Here is a 12,929-nt window from a genome sequence, read left to right on the forward strand (position 1 = left end):
ACCTTATTTAAAACATTTAATTTTACCAGAAACGGACAGCTGCCGTACGAGAACTTATTGGATTATCAATAAACATCTAGGCTCCGCAAAGTTGTTTTTCATACCTAGGACTTCGTCACACTCTGTCGGATATGGAAAGTACTATTCGTATCACGGACAAAAAGTCTTTTTTAGCGTATTCGATTCCAGACCTCGCCTTCGGCTCTGAAACCTCTCATACGCTAAAAAAGACTTTTAGTCCTAGGTACGAAATGTACTATTTCAGTTGAAAATGAATAGTAGACTACGTCCTTGTTAGAAACTTCTTTTTTTACCCAGTGTGGCATTTGCAGCTCGAGCCGAAGGCGAGGGTTGATATACAAAAACTTGAGGAAATATTGAGAAAAAAAAGTTTCTGATAATAAGACACTGTTGTCGATCGCAACAATCCAACTATCACTTAATCAACAAAATAGCACTCATCACCTACACAATTTACTCTACGAAAACTTAGCGTGAATGCACTTTTAGGGTGTGGAAAAAAAGGTTCAGTTTGCGTTTCGCCCCCGGAAAGTACATTTAACAAAATGAAATGTTAAAAAAATCTGTCAACAAAATGTCGATAATTATATATTGTGTGTCAGCTCTAAAAAGTAATTCGAAACTCCCTACAGCTTCGGTGGAAAGTTTATGTTTCATTCCCAATGCTATACGCCCGAATTGAATAATAATGCACACGAATTATGGATGACAGCAGATGTAATAAAATGTTAGGTTCTCGTAAATATATAGGAGTAATGTAGCGAAAGATGAAATTGAATTATCAAACAGAAAAATTGAATTTTTATGTAACTGAAAAAAAGTGCTAGAGATTAAATTGCATCCGTAGGCAAGTTACACACATACAGAGAGCCATCAATGCCACTACTTTATTGCTTTATCATTTTGTGCTAATTCCATTTAATGGATCGTATGCAATTAAATGCAATTTTAACTTTTTTCCAACAATTTTTTTTCGAAGTAAAATTACACAGAATATCGACATCGATACAGAGGTCAGTTCGAGTTGTTTTGCTGGCTTTTTTGCTATTTAATAATTTTTTTTTATTTATATTTTTGTGTTGATATAAAATGTGTTTTAAAATCATTCTACTGGAAACGCAGTGATGGAAATCATCTAGAGAATTAGAATACGCTTTGCTGAGCACGAACAATGTGATGCCCTTTTTCTCATATATTATTTAATTTCGGCTTTGTAAATGTACATTCGGCTAAAAACACACATCTCTCCATCCTGTCATATAATATATGTGTAGGCTGGTGTGGATCCATTTAAATTTTAATCATCATTTCATCTGAGGGGTCATTTTCTGAAATGGAAATTTAATTTCATTCTTAAATGCACAAAAGCCTGTGGGATTTGAGTTTGAGCTTCGTATTAATTCTCTGATTTCTCGAAGTGAACTCTTAAATTGAAATCGAATTGGAATCGTCCGCAATGAACATTTCGAAACGATCAAACGCCAATCTATTTATCTTCAGCTCTATCAACACAATTTCGAAATTTTCTTATCTTTAAAATGAGTTTGTTTTGCTGATGATTCGACAAGTTACACCAGGCTGTATTTTGAACGAAATTTTTAAATCGAAAAACGAACTTTGAATCTCCTTAAATTTGTGGAGAATTTGGGGAAATAGCTTCCTTGAAGATAGGGCTCGGTGTTTGGTGTACATGCCATTTTTACGATAAACATTGACTTTATACGTAACATGTATGTCTGTTATTTCCATTCAATTATTGAACTTCAATAACACACCAATAGTTTCGAAATTAGTCGTCCTCGCACACCACTTGTGTAATTGAGTTTCGGAAAAATCTAACAAGTTAGACTTTAAGGTCGTGTTACTTAGTTTCATAAACTTGGCTTATTATTAAATCGATAAAAAAGGTTGAACGGTCTGTCCAAATAAAAAATTTTTTACTTTAACTTTGACGTGGACTATCATTTTGGATAACCTTTTTCCCTTATTATCTTAAATTTTCCCATATTTTCGAAAGTTTTTCCAACTTTTCCCACATTTTTCCAGAAGTGTTGCTGTAAAATTTATGAAAAATGTTAAAAAATTCACTTAAATACCTGCTGTGTAATGTTCAAGTTTCGCATGAAGCAGACAATAAAATAAATTCCTAGTTCGTAGACAATAATCTTTAATGTCTTGGTCACAAATTCTGTTTGCGGACACTTAACCGATTCATATTATCGCCTGATGTAATCAATCTTCAACCTCAACTTTGTAATCGATAAAGTAACATCAAAACGTCTCAACGGACTCAATACTCACTTAAATGACATGTTAAGTTCTTTGTATCAGAAATCGTGTCATGAGGGAGGGTAATATGTGTAGTATGGTATGTAGTCAAATAATATGTATAAAAATGACTTTGACCACATACGCTTAACCTCGAGTCTTCTTCTACAATAACTTAAATTAACAATTTCCTTCCACAATGTTATTAAAATGGAAACGTATCATTTAATTCGAACCGAAATTATGAAATTATTTCCAGAATTATTTCGTCAAAAATTTTTTTTTTCAATTTTCATCGTCGCTCATTACAATCTGAATATTATATGTATTTGCCCGGAAATGTCACATAAAATTTTGCGAAGTTATACATTTATAATATACGAAAGAAAAAAGTTTATGTTTGCGCATGAATTAGTAGAACCAACAACATATTTTCTTTATAAAATGCTTAGAGGAGACTTGCAGCTGTGTCGTGGACGTTTTTTTTTCTTCTTTTTCTTATGCCAAACGAAATGTAATGTTAGATTTGAATAAATATGAATAAGATTAAAACCGAAATGAATTGTTTGAATAGTTAATTTAGATAAGACGCTTTTCTGTGTAGATGTTTGCGCAAAAGAAATGGCATTTTGCTGTGATATATTCGGTGCATATTTTACACCAGGTTAGATTAAATGACTGTAATAGATTGAAATGGAGTGGACCAAGTGAAATAAGTGAATAAGAACTTCGTGAGAGACGTGGACTGCCAAGGGCGACTAGTAAAAAGTGGGTGGCTGGCAATGCTGTAAGGCTGAGGATATGATTTATTTCTGCAGACGTAAGACGAATTTCGAATGACTAGCTCGGAATTTTTTAGATTTGTCAGGTTGAGATGTCTGCAATTCTGCCAATACAGTCTCGGTAGTAGCTTATAGTTAAGTTAGAGGGACATGGCCTCCCATTGTCTCAGAACGCAATATTTTGTTCATTCGATGATTACGTTGGAATCATTGGAGGGTCTGACTCCCGTCAAATGCCCAATGTATCGTCAACTCAGATCTTATACAACTCTTCAATATCCTTTTTCGCACACATCCATTGCTCCCGCTCGGCATTACCAGCGACTCGCCAGCGACATGGCATAGTTGTACGGATGTTTAATACTTCAGTCCCAATCGTTACAAGCATTACAATAAACTTCAATGAAATTCAGACATTCTTACTACTACCACGAGCATGCGACTAACTATTTCATCCATATAAAGAGAAAAGCAGCTCAAGCAAATTCCTGACTAAATTTCACCGACGTCGACTGTATTTATCGTCGAAATAAATCTTTACTCGCAGTTCAGAAAAATTGAATTATCTCCGTTCATTCACCGAGTCTGAGTAACTGTAACAGTAGCACACATCGACGCTTCCTCGTCACCCGAGGTGTTACAACTGAAAAAAATTTATTCCCCAACATAAACACAATTCTCAATGAAAATAAAATGCAATTACTTCTTGATTTATTGCTCATACACTACACATTCATAAACCATTTTCCTGAACTGAAACACATTTTCAAAAAAAAAACGATACCTCTCTGTCTGCCAAATACATTCGAATGGAACACACTTATTCCACACTTCCGATCTATTCACACTCTGTATACAAGGAGGATGATTCAGTATTATGATTATCATAATATGACGAGCGAGATCCCTATTCAAATTTATTTCATTTATTTCCACACTGTGTGCAACAACAACGAAAAATCATTAACGATTTATTTGAGCATAATGGTTTTTCCGTACAAAAATAACAAGGGGTCGGGGATGAGATGAGGGCAATGCACAAAATGTTACAAACATATTACTGTATGTTGCTCACACAAAGGGGTCACTGTTGTAAAAACTATCGTAAAAATATGTCTCACAAAACTGTATTTTTATATTGGCTCTTCACACCTTCATCCTACACAATTTTACAGATGGTCGCAGTGTTACAGAGAAATGTGTGTCGTGTCCTCATCTCATCAAAATGTCGACATTAGGTTGGCTCTTTGTGTGTGCAGAGGATAATAAGTATTCAGAAGGCCCATTCATTAGAGTGTTAAATTGATTAAATATTACCCCCTCTAATGCAATTTAATGGATGTACATTGCGTGTTCGTTCAGAGTTGAGCATAAATTATTTCCAGGATTCGGGAAATTGTTTGTGTACACGTTAGGCGGTGCATTATAACTCGTTGTAATTAATTTTCCCCGAGCTATAATTTCCTAATTTTTAATTATTTCACGGCATTTTGTTTAAGAAATTTAAAGAATAAAATTGATTGCACTTGGGGTTTCGTGATTTCTATAACCGTAACTTAGTTAATTCCTCACAAACGGTACACCGCGATGTTATCATTAAATCTGCTACTTCTTTTGTTTCATACACCACCTACCGTTTGAATCAGAATCTTTTACTTCATTTGTTTAAACATGTATTCAAATAGATAAGAGACACTAGCTGGATCTGCTTATTTATTTTATTCGTAGTTGTTGATAGCAGATGACTCATCGTATGCATGAGTTTACGAAATCGTTACAACTCATTTAGCCGGAGCTTTTCTACCGAAAGTAATCAAAAATCTATAAATTTAAGAATCTTTGAGAGTTTAAACGTCTCGCAGATTGTAACTTCTTGAAAACTTCTGAGTGCTATAACTCCTGTAACTATTCCTTTAAATCCTCCACACTCAAATCTAACAGGAATTGAAACTCGACGACAAATAAAGCTACCATTACGACGACATTGCAATTACCATTTGAATGGTTCATTCCTTTGACATTTTTAATTTGAAAATTTCCAAAGTCAGCTAAACCTCACCGACTCGTCAATTTGTCATGCTTAGAAATGTCTCTAAATTTTTGGTTTAAAAACCTGATAAATATCAATTTAGCACGTCGTATGTTACTTGTTGTTAAGGATTTTAAAAATTCTTCGTTTAGGGTGAGGAAAAAGAATTTTTTTCCCCCATCTTTAAAGTAATTCCGAATTCCATAGTCGTCTTTCTATTGAAAATAATAAAATTCAAATTATGGAAATCACGTCGCTCGCATCGTGCGCATTTAAAGCATCATCTTGTCGATTATGTTCTTGTTCGAATCAACAAAATCATTTGCGTATTTATATATACCACGCTCCATCATTCGGGTGGGTCGGGTACATTGACTTGACATTTTTTTCGTCTTCTAATCGTGGTGGAAGGTCGAAACCTTTATTTTTTCTGTAATACGCAACGGTGTAACGAAAAAGAAGTCATTCGTAAAATAACTCTCATTTCGCTACTTCAATGTGATCTCAACCTCAAGTACTAAATTTTTCGTCGACTCAAGCAAAGATTTTAGAAATCGGGTAAGAATTACTCAAGTAACAGGAAGGAAATCACTTCCAACTACTATCTTAAATATTATCTATCTACGGACTCAGTCTCAAGAATTTCATTCTTCGTCGATTAAAACAAAAATCTTGGAAATTAGGTAAGACCCTAGGTTAACGTGGGAACTTATCGTTACGGACATTTCAATTTGATTTTCTGTCGTAAGACCATGACTTTCACTCAAGGGAATAAGGGAAACAAGACAGCGAAGCGGTATAAAACGTTTACGGAATCATAACAATCGGAAATTTATTTTTTTTCTTCTCTGTTGAAACATAACAAACGATTCAATGCCGTACTTTACATATGTTTCTCAATGAAAACATCTTAAAGACATAACAATTCCTCTACGTAATCGACATCATGCAAACACACATACACATTTTGATATCAGTTTTTCTTTTATCAATAGAACTATAAAAACGGAAACACTTTGAATTGTTGTTATGTCGAAATGTATAACAAAATTCAATAATGCCGGATGAGTTTTTCATCTTTTCCTTTCATTTTATTCTTTCGATAGATATTCTTTTAAGAAAAAAGGCATAACGTTTCCATACGTGTGCTGCAATGTACTTATATGTCTTATACGGTGAATCAAATGTTACTTAAGAACGTCGTCTCTATTTATATAGACGGTGCGGCTTTACAAGACAAGGATATTATTCTACATTCGCTGCAAAACAATCGCAGACGCAACATATGTTTATTGTTGTAACACTCTTGTTGGTTGTACACTTTTATCTTCTTCTTCTTCTTCTTCTCCTTTTTTATGCTTCAGATATTTATGTTTTACGATTAAATGTGACATCAAATTGCCCATGTTGTTTTGTATCAAATTAATATTTTAACAAATAAAAGTCTCTCTTTGATCGTTTTATGTATATTCAGATCACTGGTATAAGATACACATAGAAATTTACCAGAGAGAATGGATTAATTAATATTTTGTATATTAAAGACAATCTGGTCGTTCCGGATGTTGGTTTTATTGTATCGACAATATATGTCTGGATGGATGCACAAAAAAGATTCGGTTTTATGTTCGTACGTTTCTGGAAATGCAGCATATTGAAATATACTTACGAATTTTTAAGTGTTTCGCTTTTATGAGCTATATAGCTTGTAAACATTCAGTCCTATGACCCAATGAATTTACAGAAAATTGTGTTGTAATCGGAAACTGGTGTGACGAATAAAATGCGTATTATTCGGAGCCATTCACACTGTTATGAACCAGTTGAATGGAACATTAATAAATTGGATCGATTTCATATTCAATATCGCATTTCAACCAAACATAAAGTCAATAACTCGTAACAACAATTGCGCAGTGATTTTATGATTATTGTTTCAGATGGCGATATGATTGGGAAAATCGTTTACGCGACAATTTGCTGAAGCAAATGATACTAATGAGTGTGATTCTAAACGGTTCGGTTGGCTCAAGTTCTTTGCACGATCGTGGAGGTTTAAAGGACTAAGAAACCAATTGACCCACATGTTAGTCCCATCCACATATAAGTTCCGTAACATATTAGACCCATTCCATATAGGGGTGTCGACTTCTAGAGTCCAGCGAGGTTTGGACACCAATGCTTGAAGGTTGATTGATACTGGACATTAGTTGTTTTGCAGAACGATGAATGATGTGTCAGCTCCTGTGATCACATATTAGTCCCAATCCCATAATATATTAGTCCCAATTACATATTAGTCCCATTCACATATTAGTCTAGGGGGAAATCCATTTAATTTCTGAACATACAACGTGGGAACCGCGATTTTAAAGTCTTTCCAGGCGTCCTACGACTTTGTCTTCTTCTTAAATGTTTTCGAGCTACAGCAACTCATAAACAAAGTCTAGATTTTGAATTTTTGTAGCATCCCAGTTGAACATTACTATGAAATTACTCCTCGATCACATATTAGTCCCGATTCCCGATCACATATTAGTCCCAATGGCATATTAGTCCCAATGGCATATTAGTCCCAATGGCATAATAGTCCCCACCACACATATTAGTCCCAATCACATATTAGTCACAGTCAATTATTATCCCAATCACATATGCATCCCACAAGTTTCAAGTCTAGATTTTCAATTTTTGTAGCATCCCAGTTGAACATTACTATGAAATTACTCCTCGATCACATATTAGTCCCGATTCCCGATCACATATTAGTCCCAATGACATATTAGTCCCAATGGCATATTAGTCCCAATGGCATATTAGTCCCAATGGCATATTAGTCCCAATGGCATATTAGTCCCAATGGCATATTAGTCCCAATGGCATAATAGTCCCCACCACACATATTAGTCCCAATCACATATTAGTCACAGTCAATTATTATCCCAATCACATATGCATCCCACAAGTTTCAAGTCTAGATTTTCAATTTTTGTAGCATCCCAGATGAACATTACTATGAAATTACTCCTCGATCACATATTAGTCCCGATTCCCGATCACATATTAGTCCCAATGGCATATTAGTCCCAATCACACATATTAGTCCCAATCACACATATTAGTCCCAATCACATATTAGTCACAGTCAATTATTAATCCCAATCACATATGCATCCCACAAGTTTCAAGTCCACAATTCAGTAGATCAAGCATCCAACTTAGTCACAGGTTTGTTACATTCCAAAAAAAAAAGATGTAATGCTACGACTACAGCATCTGCTAGTTAATAAAATTCGCCAAAATTCCACTCTACTTCTAAAAATTCCATTTATTTTTAAACATTCTTTCCAGTAGTGGTTTCCTGTCAACCTTCAACGATAGTTTTATCTCACAAACGCTGTATGCTGATAACAACATGAGGAAAAATTCCTTCGCAAAACTCTACTCTGTGGCATACAAAGTAAATGTTCAACATAGACCTTGCGGTTGACCATGATTACACATACAAAGTGACTTCGAACCGAAAATCTTTTGTTTGCCAATGTTTTTTATTGCTCCAAATCTTACACCATAAAATTAGCACAAAGTTTAAATCAGTTTGACTTGATTATGAAACTTTTCCAACCCCAACAACCTCTTGAACAAGCAAACGTAAGTGGAAAATACAGTGCCGCAGGGAATTCCTTCTTCGGGAAATGTTTACACCCAAAGTTTTCATAAAAGAAAAATTGATCGATTAGATGGGAAACAAAACTTTCAGTGAAATAATAATAAACAAATTTGGAGATAATTTCCGAGATTAACCTTTCGAATGGGTAGCACGATGTTGTCGTGGGAATAGTCAATACAAAACAGCCATTTTGCGTGTCAATTTTATTTTATTATTTAAACTTGACTTGATTTAAACTTTAAACATCATAGACTATAACATAGAAGAAGTGTAGTAGTCATCATCACCATGGTCATCCATAAAGAGTTAGGTGAGATTTCATTTCCTTTTCCATTTTTTTGTTCATTCTGCTTCGTTGAACACAAACAAACCATAAATCAAATATTTTATTGGAATAAATCCTTGATCCTATGGTTACATAGTGTACTACAGCAACACGCAATTTTGTCCTAAAACAACAATTTTTTTTCTTCTTTTTTACTTCTTTATACCTTTTTCATCCTATGTACAAAATGTTGAATAATCCAAATCAAATAGAACCAGAAAAAAAGAACGAATTTATCAAAGGATATCAATCACCCCTTCAATCGAAAATGCGTTATATTTATACTACAAAACACATAACATTCGATTGGTAAACTATGTTTACAAAACAGCACATAGAACCTGAGAACGGGAACATAAATAAAAATCAACCTGATGTCGATAAACATTTACCTTCTGTTTTTCTTAAAGGTTACACAACTTTTCTCACTAAATTCAATTTACTACAATCGGAAAATGAAAATCCGATGGAATATGTGGTGGGTGTGGTGCGACAGAGAAAAGCACCCACAATCATTCTGACCATCAAAGGGAAATAACATCAATGGAAACCGATTTTCAATGTGTTTCCATTCCATAATTGAATTGACTCACATTTGACAAACAAAATTTACTTTTGAAAAAATGGAATTCAGAAACACACACGTAAAATGGATCTAAATCAGACACAATTTCGTGTAACTAACCTCAATAAACGGTCGTTAATTTATGGTTTATCAGTTCTATATTTGCGGTAGTTAAACTTGGCTCCGATAAGCATTATCACAAACGGTTTAAGTAACACCAAAAATATTGAAAGAAAAATTGGGAAACGAATTTTCAGTTGAGTGTAGGTTATTTATGTGTGTATACGATTGTTACGACAAAATTGATATGCTTTTGTCGGTAATGTTTCTGATCTAACACAATTAATTCTTCCACCAAATTTGCTTTTCACTTTTAAATTGCAATTGTACTCCGAAGACTACAAAAGTAAAATTTTGAAGTGAAACGAAAATGTAAATCGAATGAGCTCTGTAAATCCCCATTTTTTGCCTCTCTCGAGCGCAGCGAGTGAAGCTTTAATTTCTATCCATTCTTTGGTTTCAAGTCTTATCGGCCAGATCCAATAACTATATCAGTTTCGTATCGAGTTCAGGTATGTGTTAATCTAACCTGAGACCGATAGTAACCTTTCCCGAGTACATTTATGTCAAAAAATAGTGACATTCTATTCAGATATGTCCTAGTTTAGTGTAAAGAGCTCTATGCATAACAACATTTGCTGTTATTCTCTCCGCTACGCGTGACTCCGATAAAATCGTTACAAAACACTTTTTGGATTTGATTGTTCAGTCAATTGAGAACAATTCTACGCCAACAATCTTTTTTTTGTCTCTCCATCAATTTACACATTTTACCCAACCATCCACCAGCCATTGTATATAATACGGAATCGTTTTTTCTATCTTTGACTCTGCGGTTTCTTTTTGCATTCGTACAGAGGAGGTATCGTCTTTTGGCAATTTAATATAGGAACAGAAATTGGTGCCAACGCAAATAACTCATTTAAGATTCAATTTCTGGAGAAATGAGATCAAAAACATTTTCGTTTGTAATCATTAATTTAGCATAAGTGCATATAGATGAATAGATAGATTATATAGATCATCTCGGAGAAACGTCGCTCGTCTGAATGTTGTGATAAGTGCAATGATATATTATACGAATGTTGGCAGTAAGCCAGTGGCATTATGGGCGATTTTTATGTGCTTTATGCATTGGAATCGCTTTTGTGTTTGATAGATTGATGTGGATTTTAAGAGCCTCTTTTCGTAATATTGAAGAGCCGACGCAAAAAATGGTAATATTTTTGTAATTAAAAATTTATGTCGAAAAGCGTCAATGGACTCTAGAGTTCAGTGTAAAATTATTATTTTTCTAAATTTTTATGCTTCATTTCCCTGCAAAAATTGTATGATTTTTTTTTATCGAAAACCCATTTCCATTCACTATCAATGTTTGCTATTATTTTCGGTTATAATATCGGGAATAAGTTTACCATTGAAATGGCTTTTGAATACTATCGAACCAGCTCTTAATGAGCACTTCTATGAGCAATATTTTCGAAAAATTATATGTTTTTCACGAATATGAAATCGTTACAGCATATCACACATTATTATGCTCTCATTTTGTGCTTTTATAACCGAAAACAACTATTCTATACTACCCATAACATATACGTATATAATATCCACCCACCCATCCAATGTTTGGATGATTATAATAAAAGCTCTTTTGTTGATAGGAAAACTTTTTTCTACGAAATAATAATGCGGTAATAATGTGCAGCTCTATGGTGTGGTGCTCGAATGCAATCCGAACTTTGCATATAGTTCATAGTTTTAATGAATCAATTTGCATGTTTGTTGTCAGCAGTGATACAAATAGGTATATATACACATTTTGCCGTAACATCCAGGAACTATTTTCGGTGGAAATATTTGCATTTGATTTTTAATTCTTGCATCTTTTGAGAAACTGTAAGCGTATAAGTAATAAATCTGGTACTTCATTTGTTTAAAGTAAGGTTTGATTCAAAATCTTGTACTTCATTTGATTGAACATACTTCTGTACTAGCTTCACTTGAATTCACCTAGTTTCACTTGGGTACAGAAGTGTTGCTATAAGAGGAACATAGTTCATTACTCGTTTTGGCCTCGTTGTCGATAACAGATTATGAGCCATTTTTTGTAGGCTTTGCATGTATTGGTCATAAATAAAGTGAAAGTGTAACGCAACTGGTCCTGGTATTTCATTCGATTAAAGGGCTGCTAAGAATTTGTTTCAAAATCTAGTACTTCATTTGTTTGAACATACTTTTTGCAAGAATAGGTAACACTAGCCAGACCTCATTACTCATTTTGCGCGTCGTTGTCGAAAACAGATGTCTAGCCGTTTCTTCTTAAGTTGTCTAACTGTCATCATTAAAGAGGAAAAGATTAGCTTTCGTCAATTATCTTTCCAAAAACGAAAATCTTAATAAAGGGAAATGATTTCTTGTGAAAAGAGTCCCTGCTTTCAGTCGTATAAGACTCAGTAATAAGACCTGCAGTTCTCTGCGATTTTGAATGAACTTTAACATCTTAAAGAGAAAATGCAATTTTGAACAAATGCTTAGTGGAATAACACGTCGTAATCCTATTCCAGCATTACCACTATATTATTCATGAATCCTTTGTGGATTTTCGCTTTTAATTGAAATCATAATTTTGCATCTCGGAACCATAGACCTGTTATACATCCGACTAAAACACAAACACCCCCTCGGGAAATCTATACATCCAGAGTTGTTTAAGGTCATTAACTTTATACTTTCACGGTGAACTCTTGCGCCATATCAATCGGCCAGATGTATATGTGAATGCACACGTGATTCATCCTTTTCTACTATAATACAATTTACGATCCACGGCGAAACGTAAAAAAAGCAACAACAACAAACAATGGCTGTTGTACGCGACTATTTTTACTATAAACTCAATAAATCCGAACTGCAGTCTGAAAGTGTTCGCTGATGAACGCTTTTTTACCCGTTTATAGAATGTTTGCACAGAGAAATTTCGTCAAAACCCCTCCGCCATATACAACGTGTATGTGGCAGCGTAAGAGAAATTGTCGACACAAATGCTTTGACATAACATACCAACACATCAAGCGAACAACATGGAACTCTGATGGCTGAGAAAATCTTTTGAATCATCCTCTGATGAGTAATTTTCTCCATTCACCTCTCTGCCACATTTATATCCCCGGATGGAATATCCCCATTCAAACAGCAGTAGCACCGAA

At 34.3% G+C, this 12,929-nt stretch overlaps 1 protein-coding gene across 6 annotated transcripts in view; it reads left to right on the plus strand.

Moving 5' to 3' along the window:
- Positions 1–12,929, plus strand: part of LOC119077955 (amyloid beta A4 precursor protein-binding family B member 1-interacting protein) — a 137,496-nt gene that overhangs the window by 110,291 nt on the left and 14,276 nt on the right. The gene's annotated exons all lie outside the window — the stretch shown is intronic.

Source organism: Bradysia coprophila, unplaced genomic scaffold (genome assembly GCF_014529535.1).
Source record: "Bradysia coprophila strain Holo2 unplaced genomic scaffold, BU_Bcop_v1 contig_24, whole genome shotgun sequence".
Classification (NCBI taxonomy): Eukaryota; Metazoa; Arthropoda; class Insecta; order Diptera; family Sciaridae; genus Bradysia; species Bradysia coprophila.